This window comes from Sapajus apella, unplaced genomic scaffold (assembly GCF_009761245.1).
Source record: "Sapajus apella isolate SASKATOON/1434 unplaced genomic scaffold, GSC_monkey_1.0 scaffold4, whole genome shotgun sequence".
NCBI lineage: Eukaryota > Metazoa > Chordata > Mammalia > Primates > Cebidae > Sapajus > Sapajus apella.
In genome coordinates, this window is record NW_022436944.1 from 56,850,547 (window position 1) to 56,868,926 (window position 18,380).

Sequence of the window (18,380 nt, forward strand, 5' to 3'; positions counted from 1 at the left end):
CAAAGTGGGGTCACTTACAGAGTAAATGGGTTCATGCTTTCATTGCAAATAACAGTTTTAATAATGGCATTTTGTATTCCTAAGACCTTGCTTGATGTCAGGTGTTTTATAGGCATTATCTCATTTAATAAAAACCAGCACCCTGTATCATGGATGCCACCATTCCTGTGATTTTTGGAGGAAACTGAGGTTCAAAGAAGAAAAATAAGTTGTCTAAGACCACACAGCCATTGTTTGGTGGAGCTGGGGCAAAGGTCTACACTGCTGCAAATCTTGTGGTTTTGGCTGCTACCCTCTAATGTTCTGTGAGGGTGGAACGCCTAACCTAGAATACCCCTGTGGGTCACTCGCCTCCCGTGATGGCATGCCTTGCTCTGGGCCCATGATGTAACGATCTTGATAGAGTCAAAGTCGCCAAGCACGCTCCAACCTACCCTCGCCTTTCAGTTCCTTCATTACTTCATGGAGAAACATCTATTTCAGCCTCTCAAGTATCTTTAAGGTCTAGGCCTTATCAGGTGGGGTTTAGTCACTCAGTACAGTCTGCCCTTTGTATTCATGAGTTCAGCATCCATGGATTTGAACAAGTGTGGTGCGAAAATATTCCAAAAACTGGATGGTTGCATCTGTACTGAACACACACAGACTTTTTTCATTATTTCCTAAACAATGCAGGATAGCACCTATTTGTGTATCATTTACATTGTACTAGGTATTATAAGTAAACTAGAGATTAAAGTATACAGGGGGAGGTATGCGTGTTATGTGCAAATACTACAACATTTTATATCAGCAGCTTGTGTATTCTTGGGGTTTGGTGTCAGAGGTGGTCCTGGAACTAGTTCCCTGTGGACATCGAGGAATGACTGTGCCTCCCCTACCCAACAGAGGTGGTTCTCCAGACAGGTTATCATAAGAGGGAAGGGATGTGTGATCTTTCCTGAGAACTGAGGTGTGCTATTAAGCTTTACATGGAGCGTCTCTAAGTTTCCTTATTGTAAAAGTGATCAGACAAACGGCCATGTGGCAAGACCTCTTGCTCTACCAAACACAGAGCGATGGACCCCCCCACACCCAGTGTGCCAGACATCGTGACATGCACATCCACCCACATTATCTCTTCCCTTGCCGGAGGAGGGAACTGAGGCTTAGAAAGGTTCACTTCCTCACCCGAAAGTTTCCAACCCAGGGTTTCTGACGTGGAGCCCTGCTCTCTCCTGCACACCCTGCTGCCATTGTTTTGTTGTGTTGGGCTGGGGAAGGGCAAAGAGCGTACCCATTGCTGGATGAAGGAAGCAGCTACATTCCCACTGAGGGTGTGCTGAGCCCAGCCCTAACTGCTCGAGTCTTCCTTAGGTCTTACCATGGAATGGAAAAGCAGGCTACCTATTTCAGCCAGGAAGCAGACAGAGGATACAGATGGCAAGCACTGCTATAGGACACTGCTTCTGTTGTAAAACGTCAAAGGGCAGGTTCCTCCAACCCCTGCTCCCCATCACACCCCAGAACCCTTCTGCAGAGTCAGGGAGAAGCTTGTTGTTTGAGACATCTGGAGTTAGAAAGTGTCTGAGCTTTAGATGGAGAAGGAATGGGGAGAAACTCACAGTGGGGTGTAGGTAAGAGGCTTGGAGAGATTCCAATTAAGCAGTCTTGAGTTGAATCTCCCATTTAGTCAGACACATCTTTGTAGTTTTCCACCCTTTATAACACCTTGTGTTAAACTCAGAGATAGATCCTTCCACTCATCAGGTGAATTCTAGAAGCAGACTTATTAGAATTGAAGCCACACCTTTGGGTGGGTTTTAAAAGCAGTCCATGGGAATCTATAGGCTATTGTGTATAACTGGAAGGCAGCAGAAAAGAGGTTCCTTGTGAGATCAGACACATGACCTCAGACATTTAGGAAAACCTTACGGACGCAAACCTTTAACTGGAGGGTTTCCACACTGAGGGCTTTGTGTTGCTTTTGGGAATGGTGTAGAAATCGCATGCTCAGTCTTTAATTATGATCACCTTTGCTGAATGTCCCTTCTCTTTTCTTTACTCACCATCTAACAGAAACCCCAAGTCTGTAGCTTTTGACAGATGTCCTTGGTAGGTTCAGTATTTCTCACTCACCCCTTTTAAAACCCTAAAAGGAGAGTTATTAATAGTTTCAGAAAGCTGAGGGAAACCATGCAGAGGTTCTCAGATGTTCAGAGAGGCTTCCTCTTCCCTTCCATGAAGGTTCTAAGGCTCATGGGTGAGGCCTAAGAAAGGCATGTCAGTTGTCCATCAAGTTCACTGGTTTATTCAGCTCATTTCTGAGGCTTTTGATGGGTGGCGGGCTATTCAGGGGTCAATGAAAAAGACATGAGTACTCTTCATAGACCTTACTGTCTAATAGGAATGATAGCAAGTGAATGTGTAATAAATAAATAATCACGGGCTGATTATTATGGGTGCTATGAGGGAAACAGCCAGGGTGACATGTTTGCGAAGGGGTCAGTCCTGCTACGTGTTGGGTTGCGGGAGCATTGGATGCAGAGGGAACAGCAAATGCACACAGTTTGGAGGCAGGAATGGTGTTTCAAGAGTAGTGGGGAGGTTTGGGGCTGGAGTCTGGAAGATGATGGGGAAAGTGGGAGCAGATAGTGGGGAGGTCTGGGGGGCCTGGTGGGCCATGCTCAGTGGGAGGTTTAATTAGACGAGCAATGGGAAGGCTTCCGTCAATGGGGGATGTGGTTTTACTTGTATCTTAAGATCACGCTGGCTCTTGCTTGAGAATGGACAGGAGAGCAAGCAGAGAGCCTGAAGGGCGAGAAGTGCCCTCCCCTGCGAACAGACCGGGGTGAGTTCTAATTCTGCCTCTGCTACTTCATTTCTGTGCAGCGTGGGCAGGTTTCCTAATCTCTCTGGCTCTCAACTGTTCACCCCTCATAAAATGAGGACAAGTATTTTTTCATGTGGTTTCTAGGAGAAATAAGTATTCATAAAGTCCTCCATAAACTTGGACCATATGCTTATCTGAGCTATAATATGATTCATATTGAAAGGAGGGGGACTCCTGCAATGTTGGAAAAACGACTGAGCTGCCCCCATGTGAGCAACATGTTATTACAGTCTGAGGCTAAAAAGATGCTTTGTTTCTTTACCGCCATCAGTGTCTCTCTAAGGGAGGGCGGCTGGTTAAAAATCACATGGCTTGGTCATTTATAGGGGTAATAACTTGAAATGGTTGAATCCTTTTTTTTTTTTTTTTAGAAGCTTCATGTCTCTGTTTTCCGTCTGTAGGTGACGCATGAGTGTGCTATAGCGTGCGCGTGTGACGTGCTGTGGGCGTGAGGAATGCCCAAGGGGGACCCATGAAACTGCCCTGCAGGCAGAAGGCCCCATGTTCCCAGCACCAGTCAGTGGTCTAGTCCGGCAGATGGCTATTTTCTTGCACCCTGCATCACAACATTATTAGGATAAAGTTTCATAAGACTTACATGGTTTTGAACAAAGCAAGTCTATTTTTCATCATAGTATGTGCTATTTAGAATTTGTATGTTATGAGAAAATACACTTTTTCAAATGTGATTTTCTTTTTGGCATCTCAGCAGATACTGAGTTTTGCTGCCCTGTCATTCAGGAGGGCCTCAAGGTCCCCAGAGGGACCAATTGAAAAATGTTCACTGGAACAGAGCTGCAGTGGTTGAAACGTTCTGTGCGTGCCCTGTTCAGTACGGCAGCCACTGGCTGTGCGTGGCTACGGAGCCCTCGAAATGTGGCTATCAGGGTAGAAGAACTGAATTTTAATGTATTGAATTACAATTCATTTAAATGTAAAGACCACAGCTGTATCGGACAGCACATTTGGAGAGGGATGTTTTTCTCTCATGGAAAACCCCAACTCTGGGCCCCAGGGTTCCTGAGGATCCGTGAGCTCACAGACTCCCCTGACGCCCACCAAGATCGTCACCAGGATTGGAGGAAATGCTGTGGTGCATACTTTCTGTTGGACAGATGAGGGGGATCACCTTTGCCATCTCAACATTTCACCGCCGTCCTCAGTATGAGATTTTGGTGATGTTGAATGGGAGTCGTTAGAAAGCTGTCCGCACAGGGGACCAGGCCCCCTCAATGAGCACTGCTCTGCACACGGGCTTCCTTCTGTTTGATCTCGTTGGGTCGTCAGCTGTGGCTGTGGAGAACAGCAAGTCCTCAGTGCGGGTATTTGTCACTTCCTACTCTTGGTGTTTAATATCATCCTTCTGGCATAGATGCTTGAAAGTCAGTGGTTTCTTGGCATGTGCCCACATCTTGGCTTGTGTGAGGGGCCGTAACAATAAACAATAGCAGGGGTCATGGCTCCTTTTTTTTTTTTTAAAGAGAGAGAGTCTTACTTTGTCACCCAGGCAGGGGTACAATAGAGTGATCATTCACTGTAACCTCAGACTCCAGGTCTCAAGGGATTCTCCTGCCTCAGTCTCCTGAGTAACTGGAACTATACACATGTGCCACCACACCTGGCTAGTGTGGCCCCCTTTGTGTTCAGCATAGAACTCTCAGCGTTTGTCCATTTCCTTAGGAACATGAGTGTTTTCGGAAGGCCTTTAATAAGTGACAGGTGGGTGGATGGATGAGCTAATAGTCATCCATCATCCTATCTTAGGAGGATGCTTGTATTTGTGGTCAGAAATTGGGTAACTCAGTTGTCCGTGGAGGAGAAAGTTGAACATTAGTGCAGATGGGAAAAGTGTAAGAACAAAAAACTTTTTTTCTATCTATAGGTTAGAAAAACAGTATTGACAGTGTGCCCAAGCTTCATGGTAGGATGAGTGTTAACTGAATGGCATGTAATTATCCTGTTTTCTGGAGTCCAGTGTCTGGGCAAGTCCTGCCTCCCAGATTAAGGTACCAGCATTCAGCATAAGAGGGAATACTTTACATTCTACACAGCAGAAGATGCTTGAAAGGTAACAGGTGAATGTCTCATGGCCAGTCACGTGGTGTTTTGCATGGTGTAGATTTAGAATGTAACTTTCACAGGTAGGAAAGGGGTTAAAATGTCTGGTGCCATCTGTCATAGTAATGAGTTGTGCCAAGCCTATTGAACCTTGTAAAACAACGTAGTGCCCAGAAACGGCTCAGACCTGAGAGTGGCATCAGGGGGGCAGGGACCTGATAGATGAGGTCCTGCAGAAGGACTGAAGGTTCTTCTTTAAAAATTCAAATTTAACAGAGACCATTTTAAATTTGTGGGTAGCTCTGTCTTCACCATTAGCGGTCGTTCTTCAGAGCTATTTTCATTCCTGCGAGGGATGGCCAGACACAGGAAAGCCAAGCAGGGACTTTCAGGCACAGGTGATTATTCCATCTGCAGCCAGGGCCTTTTCTGCATGGCACATCTTTGTTGGCACTGGTTTGAGCTGATCTGCACATAAACAGGTACTCTGGGTACGAATGGGGCCATCTGTGTGCTCTTTATAGCGATATTTCCAGAATATGCTTTTAAAGACTGTGGTCAATTTTACTTTGGTTAGGGAAGATAGTGACTTATAAAAACCTCAGACATTTATGTTTCCCTTTCCAATATAAAAAGTGTTGATAATTTACGCACTTAAAAGGTTAAGATCAAAGAAATCATAAGTACAGCATGAATACTATTTCAGAAACAAAGTTCAGCTATTTCTACTAACAGAAAGTGAGTGTATGGGGCACCAGTGCAAACAAACATAGATCTAGTGGAAAATGACTCAACCGACTAAGATTTACAAAACAAACAAAGAGAACTGTTTTTTATCATCTTTGGTTGTAGTTTTGTCAAGAATACTAGTTCATGGACTTCCAGACAGTTCGTTTAAACTGTGTGAATCATTTTCAACAGGTTTGTCCTTGGGCTCCCAATAGTACCTTGACATTTGGGCATCATTTTAGATGAGTTTGTCCTCAGTACAAATCGTGCTGTGTTTAAAGCTCTTGGAGACGCTTCCCTCTTCCAATAAAAGGCTTTTACTAGGCTTTTCAGTGACATAAAGTTGAAGACATTAATACCGTTTTATATAGTAAAGCAGGACCAACTCCTTTACGGTGTGTTTTATACATCTAGAGGATTTTTTTTTGTTGTTTCTTTGAGGTTTTCTTTGAAACTTCAGATTAAGTTGGTCCTTGAAGTGGAGGCTGTTAAGTCCTGGCGTTATCCATCTCCAGAAGGTGGAGGACTAGGCGGAGTGATGGACCCCAGAACTCAGTTTCTGGCACTGGAAGCTGGTGTTTTGTGTTTGGAAGGGCCTCTGCCCTCTGTGTCATGCTGCAGTAAAGTATGGATCAACATCCCCAAAATGTGCAGCTCCCCCAGAGGAAGTGGTGTCATACCCTTACCTTTCACTGAACATCACATTCTTCATGAGACTCACACCGTGGGCCCTTGTCTGCCCTGCCTGTGAGACAGGCCATGCTCTGTGCTTGTCTGCCTCTCTTCCATCAGGAATACGCACGCAGTCATCCTCCTCACATACCCAGCTCTCATCCGCTGCCCCTCGCACCTGCCCTCCTATAGAAAGCTCCACCCTTTAACAGAGAAGGGTTCTTCTTCCTTTGAATTTTTATCTCACTTTATGTCTCTTTTGGTTTGCATTGGAACTATTCGCAAACAGGTCTTGGCTCATCTAAAGAAAAATGGTAAGCTCCTCATCAGGCAAGACGGTTATCTTATTTACCTTTGAAAACTGTACTGCACTCTGCCCTGCTCAGAGTACATTTTAAATCAGGGTTTGTTGAATGACTGAAGTAGAGTTCTTTTTCTTTCTTTCTTTCTTTCTTTTTTTTTTTAACACCTATGTGCACATTCTTGTGACAGGCACAGTGAAAGATTTATTAAGGAATGACATGGTCCCCACCCATGACACTCTTAAATTCATAATTTGTGATGCATACTTTTTAGTTATCTAGCGCTGTTGACTAAACCATTCCAAACTTAATGATGTGAAACAATAGCAATTTTATCGTGCTCACAGACACTGTGGGCAAGGACTTTGGGATAGGACACACTGGGATGGCCGGTCTCCGCTCCGTGATGCCCAGGACTTCAGCTGGGGGAGACTTGAACAGTGGGGGTCTGGTGAATCCATGTCTGAGCTGCTTTATTCACATGCCTGGCACCTTGGCAGGATGGCTTAGAAGGCTGGGCTTAGCTGGGACTGGCACCTCCAGCATTTTCTTCAAGGTTGGGAAATTGGACCCTACCTTTTGAGGGGAGAATTAGCAAGGTCACGTTGCAGAAGTGCATGTGGAGTCAGAGATACTTTACAAGCATCTAGGAAAATACAGTCTGTAAATGAATGTCCAAATGAGTGGACCAACAGTGACTGTAACTGGGTGACAGAGAGACACATGGGGAAAATGTCATGAGGGAGGAGATACTGGGATTGGCCTTGACCTCTGGCTGGGGGACGGGGAGGAATGAGGGTCCCAGGGCAAAATGATAAGTGGGAATGAGCAACGATGTTTTGGGGAAAAAGAGGGACAGACCTAGAACGGCTGGCTGGGTGAAGTGGCGTGTTGTGTCTCCTAAATTAGATTTTACATTTTTGAGGGCAGAGCAGTTTAATATGTATTTACCCCAGAGGAAGATGATTTTTTTCATTCTCTAAATTGTTTAATTAAAACTCATAGTTTATGTTAAATTTGTTCAAAGTTTTCATCTAATGGTGAGGTGGGAAAGGAAATAAACCTTCCCAAAATAGAAGAGGGAGAAATGAGAAGGAAATACGATCCATGATATCTGTTCTTTTTACTTCCTATTTGCAAAGACTCTGGAAATGTAATGACGGTTCAGAGTATTCCGCTGTGATTCCTAACAGCTTTAGCAATCTCCTGGGATCCTATTGGCAAACTCTAAGATGATACAAGTGTAGACTTTGTCTGAGCCTGAGTTTCGGTGTTTGGAGAAAAATAATACCTATGTTGAGATTATACCAGATAAGCTATAAAAGCATGTAGCCCCGTCATGCACATTGGTGATCAATCAATGTTGGCTGAATCCAAATGTTACAAGTGCAGATGCTGAAAAGAACAAAAGGAAACCTCACTCAGGCATCCATCTGCCAGCGTTTCCACCCTTTCCTGAAAAGAGGAGCTCAATGTCTGTCTCTGTTATTGCATCAGGATCTCACATTACCCAGTAAACCCAAATAAATGCTCTCGGTGAGAAATGTAATAAGTGGTATTTATTAAGTGGTTTTCATGAGGTTTTGTGGATAGGTATGACACCATTTCTTTTGAGCTTAAAATGATTAAAATAGCTAAGGTTAAAGATGAGGGAAGATTTGAAAAGAGAAACAGCAGAGAGGTGAGATGTAAACGTAAGAGTAGAGCGTCAGGTAAATATTTAACAAAACGTTTTTACGTGTATTGCCTATTGACTGTAGCTGTAGGGCTGGTCTGTTGAAGAAGAAACCTGCCTTTCTTAGGAAGGGTGGTCTCAGAATGCACCAGTGCCCTCCTATTGGAGGCATGTTGGTTTCTGTTTCATGCACTGTGCTAAAGGCTGGACATGCTGAGATGAGTGTGAGTCGCCTCTGTACCAGAGTTCAGTGTAATTCTGGGGGCTGGGGATAAATACGTTAGCCAAGAAATGCCATTCATGGCTTTAGATGTCATCCCAGAAGGATAAGGAGCAATGGGGACAGGAGAAGCGAGCCATATCCTGGGGAGTCAAGACAGAGAGAGAATGTCCCTTGGATCCAATATGGTGGTCATTAGTGACCTCATTAAAACCGGTAGGAATGGGATGGCAAGAAGGAGAGTCACACAAGCCAAAGAAAGAACGAGTTTTGATGAAAGTGTTGGAATTTTGATGACCTTTTTTTTATGACAGGTTTGGGAGCAGCTACTTCACTTGCTAAGCTGCACATCATTCAGGGCAACTGTGCTGGTTCAGTTAGCCCCAAGCTGAGAAGACAGGCCCACTGTGGTTTGAATAACTTGGAAATCTTGTGGGGTCAGTGTTTTGACTCTCTTCTTCATTTCAGTCATGGTTCAGGATTTTCACACACCGCCAAGGTCTAGGGGAAGCTTCTCAGCTTTCTGAATACTCTCTCAGGGCTCGTGAAGTGGCAGGCCTGCCCTGGGAAGGTCAGGATTCTTCTATAAAAGCACTGAACACTACATGAAGCCCAGAGAGCCCACTCTCTGTGCTCTTCCCTTCCTACAGGCTCACACGGGGAAACAGATGCTTTCCTATAACCCTGAGCATTGGAGCGGCTTTGCTCTGCCCTGGCCGAAACATCTATCCAGGACCAAATTCTTAAAACCCCAGGGGCCCTGGGGTGATTTTGAGCGCAGGCCCTGAACCTGTCATAAAATGTAATGGATGGTATATTTTTAACTGCTGAGACCAGGGAGTTCACATAACCTATGCAGACTGAAACAACATAATGTTTCTTTCTGCAGTTTTGAAGCATTTCAAAAACCACAGGATGGTCTCTCTCATTAGGCATTACTAGTAAGACAAAAGTTCTTAACCGTTTCTGTGCGTAGAGCCCTTTGGCAGTTGGGAAGCGCGTGTGGGTCCTTTCTCAGAATATGCTTTTGCATACATAGAATGAAATACATAGAATTACAGAGAAGTTCATTTATACTGAAATGGTTTTATCAAAACTTTTAAAAACTACATTATGATATAATAATATACCAGCTTTTTCTTAATGCATGCCATAAGGTCTGCAGACATTCTGAAGTACTGATAAGCATTAACAGTATTTCAAGGTGTCTACAGCTACAATATGGTGTGCAGTAGCTCAGATTTCTATTCATGGTAGAGTCACAGGTCTTTCTAATACTTTTGTAGTTTTGATGCCTACATTTTACAATGGAAGGAAATGTTAAATTTCAGTTCAAGGTTAATAAAAATAAAGGTGTAAAATTCTTTTCCTCCATCTAAATCCACAGATGACCTGAATTCTCTTCTAGGTTAAGAACTTCTGGTTTAAGGTATACTTTTGGTTGACAGCAGTAAAACAAACCAAAAGAAGTTGAGCATTTACGTGACGTGCAGTAATAGATTAGCAATTCAGCGTTGAGGAGCCCATTAGGCCGCGTGTAGCCCAAGCCCCAGACCTTTTCTTTTTGAGCTTTGCCTTTTGTAAATCTCAGTGCCTCATACACATCAAACAAAGAGATTTTGTGAGCGGCTGTAAAAATGGGGCAAAACGTGGCCCTGAGGGGCCTGGGGCTGATCTGTATCTTTAATCTACCCCCTGAGCCTTAAGACTTATTCGTGGAGACCTGACGCTGTTCTTTTTATGAATAAATTTTAAAAGGACAAAGTAAAGCTCCAAGTTGAACTTCATGGCGAGTAAGGGTTGAAATGAGCATCCGCATAGAACCCCCATGCCTCTCCACTGCTGACGTGGATCTGCCTGGCCAACATCATGGAGTGCTAGGGTGATCCTAGCACTGCATCCAGCTCTTCTCACCTCTGTAAGGATTTTACGCCAACAAATTAAGTATGGAATTTATTACATGGTATCTTGCATCTCAGAAGCAGAATCTGAGATGGGAATTTTTGCCAGAGATTTGTTGGAGGCGTGCTGACAGAAGTGAGGAAAACAGAAAGGGACAGAAAAATAAATAAATAAAGTTGAGTAAGGATGTGGTCCCAGGCAGTTTAGCCTCAGCCTGAGCCCATGGGGAAGCTCTGGAGCGGAGCTTATCCTGCCCAGCAGCAAGGGGAATGGGCCCTTATCCTGGTGCATCTGCCAGCCAGGAGAATGGGGCAGATATTAGTTTTCTAGGCCACTTCAAAAATTACAAATTCAGCAGCTTAAAACAGCATAAAGTTATAATTTCACAATTTCTTTGGGTTAGGAGTGTGAGCATGGCCTGCCTAGGCTTTCACAAGGCTATACTCAAGGTGCCAGCCAGGTCTTCTGTGTGACTTGGGGTCTTGTTCTGCACTGGCATGCTCTTGGTGGAATTCACTCCTTGCCACTGTGGTACCCAGGGTGACTTGCTTTTTGAAAACTGGCAAAAGGCTCTTTCTGCTTCTTCCACCCTCTCGGCTCAGTCTTCTGTGAAAGGGGCTGCTTGAGTAGGCCAGTTTAGGTCATCCTTTCTGATTCACTCAATTTAGCTGATTCAGCACTTTAGTTACATCCGCAAACAACCTTCACCTTTCCCATTTAATGTCACATCACAGGAGTGAGTCATCATATGTCCAGTCCTTCCCACCCTCAAAGGGAGGGAATTATTCAGGGGTGTGGGTCACTGGGGTCATTTTAGGATTCTGCCTGTCACAGGGCATCACTCGCAGGCTTCCCTGGAGATGGCTCCTGTCACCCAAGGGCAGTTCTCTTGAGAAAGTTGTGGGCGTAGGCAATGCCCGTGGCAGCCAGGGCACTGAGGCCCCATGACCTGGTTCCAGGCTGCTCCCCTTCCCTGTCCATAGTCCCTCCCTCCCCCCCCCCACCCTGTGATCTTGCCCCACAGACCCTTCTCGGGTGACGTGGTGGTGGAGGTGTTACAGGGGCAACTGGCTTTTTTAGAGTGCCAGGAGCTCTCCAAGGTGCTCGACATCCATTTCTCTAATCTTCACAACAAGCATGGAAAGTTGAGTCTGTCGTCCCATTTTACATCTGAGAAAACAGGCTCAGAGAGAGTAGATGAAGTGGCCAAGGTTACATGGTTTGTGAGAAATGGAGCTGGGATGCCCTCTGACCTTGGACTGACTGACATCACAGTCTTTGCTGTTCCTGGTTCTGCCACCTCTCTTCCTCAGATGTGTAGTGTCTATTAGACCTCCCCATTATCTCCACCAACTGAGAAGGTGCCCCATCAGCCTGTGGAACTCCAGGGTCACCCCTCTCCAAGGATTCTACCCACCCTGGGTCAGAAGCTATTCCTCCCTCGCTGGGCTGCCACCGTTCTTGTAAGGGAGCCTTGTCCTCTGCACAACAGTTTTTTGCTCACATTCCTCCTATTAAAGTCTCTAATCTCACTGAGAAATTTTCAGAAACAGGATACGCTGATTTTCTCACCACTTATTTCCTGCTCTCATGACAGAATTTCTGGAGTTGGAATTCAGCGGGTTTTTGGAGCTGTCTAGTCAGTATTTATAACTGAACTAGTTCAAACAGTTCAAGCGTTGTCTCTTCTCTTCCTGGCTGAAGTCCTGTCTTATAAGACTGTTGTCGTTAGCTGTGCTTGTCATAAGTTTTGTTTAAAATTATTTTTAGAATTTTCTCCTTTGACCTTAAATATCTGTTTACTTTTCAATTTATAGGATTGTAAAGAAACCACACTTGGCCTCAGTTTATTCTCTGGGAAACAGGGTCTTGCTACAGGTACAGTTTATAATAAGGATTTGTTTCATGGTAGAGAGCTTTTTACAGATTTTCATATCATAGTTGCCAATTTAAAAATTGTGTTAAAGGCCGGGTGCAGTGGCTCATGTCTGTAATCCCAGCATTTTGGGAGGCTGAGGCGGGTGGATCACCTGAGGTCAAGAGTTTGAAATCAGCCTGACCAACATGGTAAAACCCCATCTCTACTAAAAATACAAAAAATTAGTCAGGCATGGTGCTGTGTGCCTGTAATTCCAGCTACTGGGAGGTTGAGGCAGGAGAATCACTTGAACCCGGGAGGCAGAGGTTGCAGTGAGCTGAGATTGCGCCATTGTACTCCAGCCTGGGCAACAAGGGTGAAGCTCCATTTCAAAAAAAATATTGTGTTAAAAATAGTAATGATCACCATTTATTACTTGCCTACAGTATGCTAGTCATTGTACAACATATATTTTATAATTATATATATTATTTATTATGTAATTACAGATAGGTTATACCTTGTACAGTGTCCTGTATGTCTCTTTTGTTTATTTCTGAATTTTCTTTCCTTTTTTGTCTCCATGCTTTGATCTGGATATTTCCTCTTGTGAGAATACACTGAGGCCAAGTGTGATTTCATTCACCGTCCTGTACGTTAAAAAGTAAACAGCTTCTGGGTCTCTGGTCTTCTTTTCTGCTGTGTTCAGTCTCCAGTCACATGTGTCTTATCTTCTCAGCACCTTAACCACTGCTCTCTGCCTGATTTCTTGGTCTCACAGCCCCATGCTGCTGTGAGTCGGCAGATGCCTTGAGGATAAATGTGGTGTACGGTAAACACACCTCAATATACTTCTTTATCAAGTCCTGGTTGCCTTATTAGCCCTGAGCTCTTAAGTTTTGTCTTCACAGAGTCGTAAGACTTCCAGAAACTCAGCTGAGGAACTCAAGAACCTAGCCTTTCAGCCACCCTTCACTTTCAGCTTCATAGCGTCGCATGCCACACTGCTTGCAAATCTGGAAACACCTCGAGGGAAAAGTGCCCATGCATGTAGGGCTACCTCCACCTTCTTTCCTTCTCTGTAGGACCCAAGACTCTGAAGTCCTGGCTGTCTTCATAGTTAGTTCCCTGATAACTTATATATATATAAAATGATCATGGGACTTACGTTCCCAATATCAGGTTCATTAAAAAAAAAAAAAATATATATATATATATATATAAAATATATGTGTGTGTATATATATAATATATATGTTATATATATATATAACTTACATATATAACTTATATAACTTATATATATATTATATATATACACACACATGTATTTTATATATATATATATATGTATTTTTTTTTAATGAACCTGACATTGGAAACATAAGTTCCATGATCATTTTAAACAGAGTATGTGCGTGTGTGTCCAGCCTTTCGAGTTGTCCGTGGGATGACAGAGTTTCGTTCAGTAAGTTACGCTATCCTTACTGGAACCTCAGTTTGCTTTTAAAAGATTCTTCAAGCTGATGAGAATTTTAAAGTAGCTTATGACAGTTTAACTCATTCTATGCATTATCAGTATAAAGACAAAAGAAAAGGCATCCCACTTTTGAAGAGTTCTCATTTCTTGGAGTGTCTGCAAGGTAATCATGGTTGAAAGTGGAGTTAGATGCACAGAAATAGTAAGAAAAAATGGAGAATGGAGGGGACAAAAAGATCACATGTTTGGAAAAAGAAAAAAACACTGAATCCTTTTAAAAACACTTAGAAGATTTCCCCCAAACCAATTATCTAGCTTAATGCTAACTGCTTATTTGCTGACCATCTGAGTTATTTACAAATTTAAAGTGGGGCCAACCCTTCCTGTTTTCATTTAATTTACCCCGGTAGGCTTCTAGGCCACATAGCCAGTTAGGGGTGGCAGGGTGCCCAGGTCCAGCTTTCTTAGGATCATAGGGTGAGAGTGGGAATAAGTCACTCAAGTGTTTCTCCCAAATTGAAATGCGTATCTTCCTTTGGCCGGGCAGATGTGGTCCCCTTTTCTCCATCTCTGCCGCTGGGTCCTGGCGCAGGCCCTTCCTCTTTTCCCCAAACCCCTGTGGCAGCCTCCTCCTGAGCCTGTTTCTCCCCAGTCCTGCACCCATCAGTCTAGTTCCGCGCGGCAGCTACAGGGATCTTTTCAGAACACAGCCTCCTGCTACCTCCGTGTTGGCCTCCCTGCCCCCATTAAAGGGATTTTCTTTTTTCTGAGACAGTGTTGTGCTCTGTCACCCAGGCTGGAGCACAGTGGCATGATCTTGGCTCACTGCAACCTCTGCCTCCCGGGTTCAAGCAATTCTCCTGCCTCAGCCTCCCAAGTAGCTGGGACTACAGGTGCCCGCCACCATGCCCAGCTAATTTTCTTGTTTTTAGTAGAGATGGGGTTTTGCTATGTTGGCCAGGCTGGTCTTACTCTCCTGGCCACAGGTGATCTGCCTGTCTCAGCCTCCAAAAGTGTTGGGATTACAGCTGTGAGCCACCACGCCCAGCCAAGAGAGACTTTTCTATAACAGCCTCTAGTGTCATGATTCCCCCTTCCCAGCTCACTCTAGCTTTTAAGATCACATAGCCTGCAAAGTCCCCTGAGATCTGCTTCTGCATGAAGCTTCTCTTCCCCAGTGCTGCCTACCAGCTTGACTTCCCGCCTTTGGGAGTCAGATGCAGTCCACTGGACATCCCATGCCCTCTCCAAACGGCTACACCAGCCTTGCCTCGCACCTGCACTCTGTCTACTGTCCTACTGTCTTTCGACTGTGCCCAGGGGCGTTTCCTGTGGGAAGCCTGCCAGCCCTCAGTCTGAATCTTTAGGTCCCCAGAACCTCCCCTATCCCGGTACGTGTTGCACTAGATTGTCATCACTTCTGTTTCCCCTGAGATTCATTATTCCCTGAAGGTCTTTCATGTCTGTTTCCCTGGGGCTCAGCACCTTGGCTGGCATAAAGTAAGTACCCAATAAATTTCAGATGGAGCATATGTTAAGTTCCCTGTAAAACCTCAGCGGCTGCAAATTCTGCCACCGGCCTGGGTTGTGGGGGCTCCTTCCGTTTTCAGACACAGGAGACTCCCAGGGATTTTTAGCAGGAAAAGGTAGATTCTTGCCTTTTAGTCTGTCAGAATGCCACTTTATTAGATGCATTAGAACTCCAGAAGCTTCGACTTTAAATTTTTCAGTTTGTAGCAATTATTTTTTTTAAAGCAGTAAAATTTCGGTGACTATGGTCTGTGCCAGAGCCCAAAGCCTCTTTCTCCATCCTGAGGAGTTCCTCTGCCTAATTGCAGTGCCGAGCTCAGGGAAGCCACACTTCCAAAAACGAAAAGGAGACCACTAAAGGTGCCTTTGCAGCTCAGATAAACCTGGCCCAGCGTGGGAAGGAGGGGCCGTCCTTGTGGGGGTGCTGGCCTGTTTCTAATTGCTGCACTCTCTGCCTCCACCCACACCTCAGTGTGGTTTGAGTCCCTTCTGCCCACAGCTACTGGGACATGTCATAAGAAGCTGCTTGTCAGACTTCTTAATTAAAACGGGTTCAGGCAGTCATTGCCAGAAAGCAGCATTCGCACCCCCGCATGTCCAAATGTATTACTCATCCAAAATAAGGTACGCCACGACTCAGGTTTCCCTCCTCAGCGACCATGGCTTGAATGGCTGCATTTAGAAACAGCCCTTACTTCAAGCCCCTATTTCTTAATTATTTGTCATTTATTCACATTCATCCTTGTGTGTGAAACATTTTCCCCCTCATCCTATATGCTGCTATGTAAACGAGTAATTTTTTAGGATGATGTCAGAACCTAAAGTAGTTGGAATGTTTTAAAAATGGTATTTTATGGACAGCAAGGAAAGTGGTTTTGCTTCTCATTTCACTTGCTAGCTTTGGGATGGAGGGCAGTTTATTTGAGCTCCTGCACCTCTGTGATCTTGTCTATAAAACGCGGGCAGTGACTGGTGCTGTGGCTCACATTAGTAATCCCAGCACTTTGGGAGGCTGAGGAGGAAGAATCACTTGAGGCCAGGAGTTCAAGACCACCTTGGGCCACATAGTGAGACCCCATCGCTACAAAATTAAAAAAAAAAAGAAGTAAAATAATAAAAAGCCAGGCATGGTGAGTACCCAACTGTAGTCCCAGTTACTCAGGAGGCTGATTCGGGAGGATTGCTTGGGCCTAGGAGTTCAAGGCTGCAGTGAGCTATGATTATACCACTTCTGGGAAACAGAGCAAGACTCTGTCTTAAAAAAAAAATGGAGGTGGGGGGCAATAATCCACCAGCTCAGGTATTGTGAGGATTAAGAAAGGCAGTGTCTGTGAAGAGCTTGGCCCAGTCTCTGGAACACATTTGGTAGCCAGGCAATAGTAAATGACTTCTGTGTCCCTACCTCCATCTTCACCTGTCCCCCAAGAATAACATCATAACTGCCTTATTTCATCATTAAGGATTTAAATGCAAAAACCGTAAGATAGCCAGCCTTAGGGAAACACTGAAGAATTTATTTTTAAACACATAAAGATTGCATTCATTCATCGCTCTTCACACCTCTGGCAGTCTTCAAGTTCTGGTTAGCAGAGTCAGCGGGCACAGGGAGGGTCTGGATCCCGGGGGTGTATGCTTTGCTCCCAGAAGGACATGGGTATTAGAGTTTTTTATGAAAAAAACTCCTGATATCTGGAGTTCAAGAGGAGTTTTCTGGAAATAATTTGTCCAAAGGCTCCCCCATCACTCTCTTGGAGAAGTCCTGTGTTTTATTTATGTTGAATGACTGAATCTATTCCCAGCTGAATGCTTTCCTGAATACCAATATAAATCATCTGCCAGCTACTCAGGCTCCCACCCTGGGAGTCATGTGTCCTCTTTGCCTGGTCTCCCACGCCCCATAGCTCAGCACCCACAGGACGGCCATATCTGCCCTCCCTGCCCTTGCCACTCCACTTCGTCTTGGCCATCTCCTCTCCAGGGCTGCTACGGGAGATTTCCCGTCTGTCCTCCAGTGTCTCTGCATGTGTTCTGCTCATCCCGGGGGCCCCGAGGAATTCTGAAGGAACATGAGCCTCTGTGGCCCCATACACTCGGGACCACCACCACTCACTTCTTGGAGACAATGGCAGTAAAAATAGAAACAAAACAGAGTAAAATCCTCTTTAACTTTGTTTAACTTGATGCTCCCCCCAGTCTATTTAATTTCAGACTCCTATTTACCCCACTCCTAGGTAACTGAGGTTCACAGGCCCAATCTGGGTGAATGCTGCTAAGTTTGTGGATGGGCTGCTCCCCATTTGTCTGTTCGGGTGACTTTGAGCCCAAACATTGGTCAGCAAGGGCATCCATACAGTGACATGCTGTATGTCATCAAAAAGGAGGTGGTCCTGACATAGACAGTGTCCAGCACATATGTTAAGTGACGGAAGCAAAGTGCAGCTTGTGAGATGAGCCACCACGTGCTGCCAATGCTTGGACTGGGTGGATACCCAAGTGCCCCGAAATTGGCAGGCACGGCTGCCTCTGGGGAAAGGGGCTGGGTGTCGGGGAGGGATGGGAGCAAACTCCTCCCCGTGTGCCTCCTGGGGCCTTTAGAACCTCTACTTTTTTGAACACAGTGCTACTCTGCTCCAGACTCCCCCAGACTTCACACACAGAGTAGTCTAAGTCCTTGGTTCTGCACTTGTGGCCCTGAGGCTGGCCTCAGTCTGCCTGCCTGCTTCTCTTTTCTGCCTTCCCCACTGCCACTCTCCCCTCTCTCCCCTTTGACACTTCTCAGACTTGCCCTGCACCACTTGGAGGTCCTTGGAGTGGCCCACACCCACCGCTGCCGAGCTCACTGTGTGAGAATGTGGGACCACCTACCAGCTTTACCCCTCCCTCTAACTCTAACTTGTGAGACTGTGGGGGCCAGAGTCCCCGGGAGTCAGTGACACTGTGCAGAAAGGCCAAGAACTCCAGGGGTGAACAGATGTGACTGAAAATCTTTACCAGCCATGTGCCCTGGGGAACGGAGCCTTGAATTTCCCTTTTCCTTTTCTGCACAGTGGAGGATAACACGCCTTCGCTCACAGAGTGTGGG

The 18,380-nt window shown here is 45.2% G+C and overlaps 1 protein-coding gene across 5 annotated transcripts in view; it reads left to right on the plus strand.

Moving 5' to 3' along the window:
- ITGA9 (integrin subunit alpha 9) overlaps positions 1–18,380 on the plus strand; it is a 366,875-nt gene that overhangs the window by 151,208 nt on the left and 197,287 nt on the right. The gene's annotated exons all lie outside the window — the stretch shown is intronic.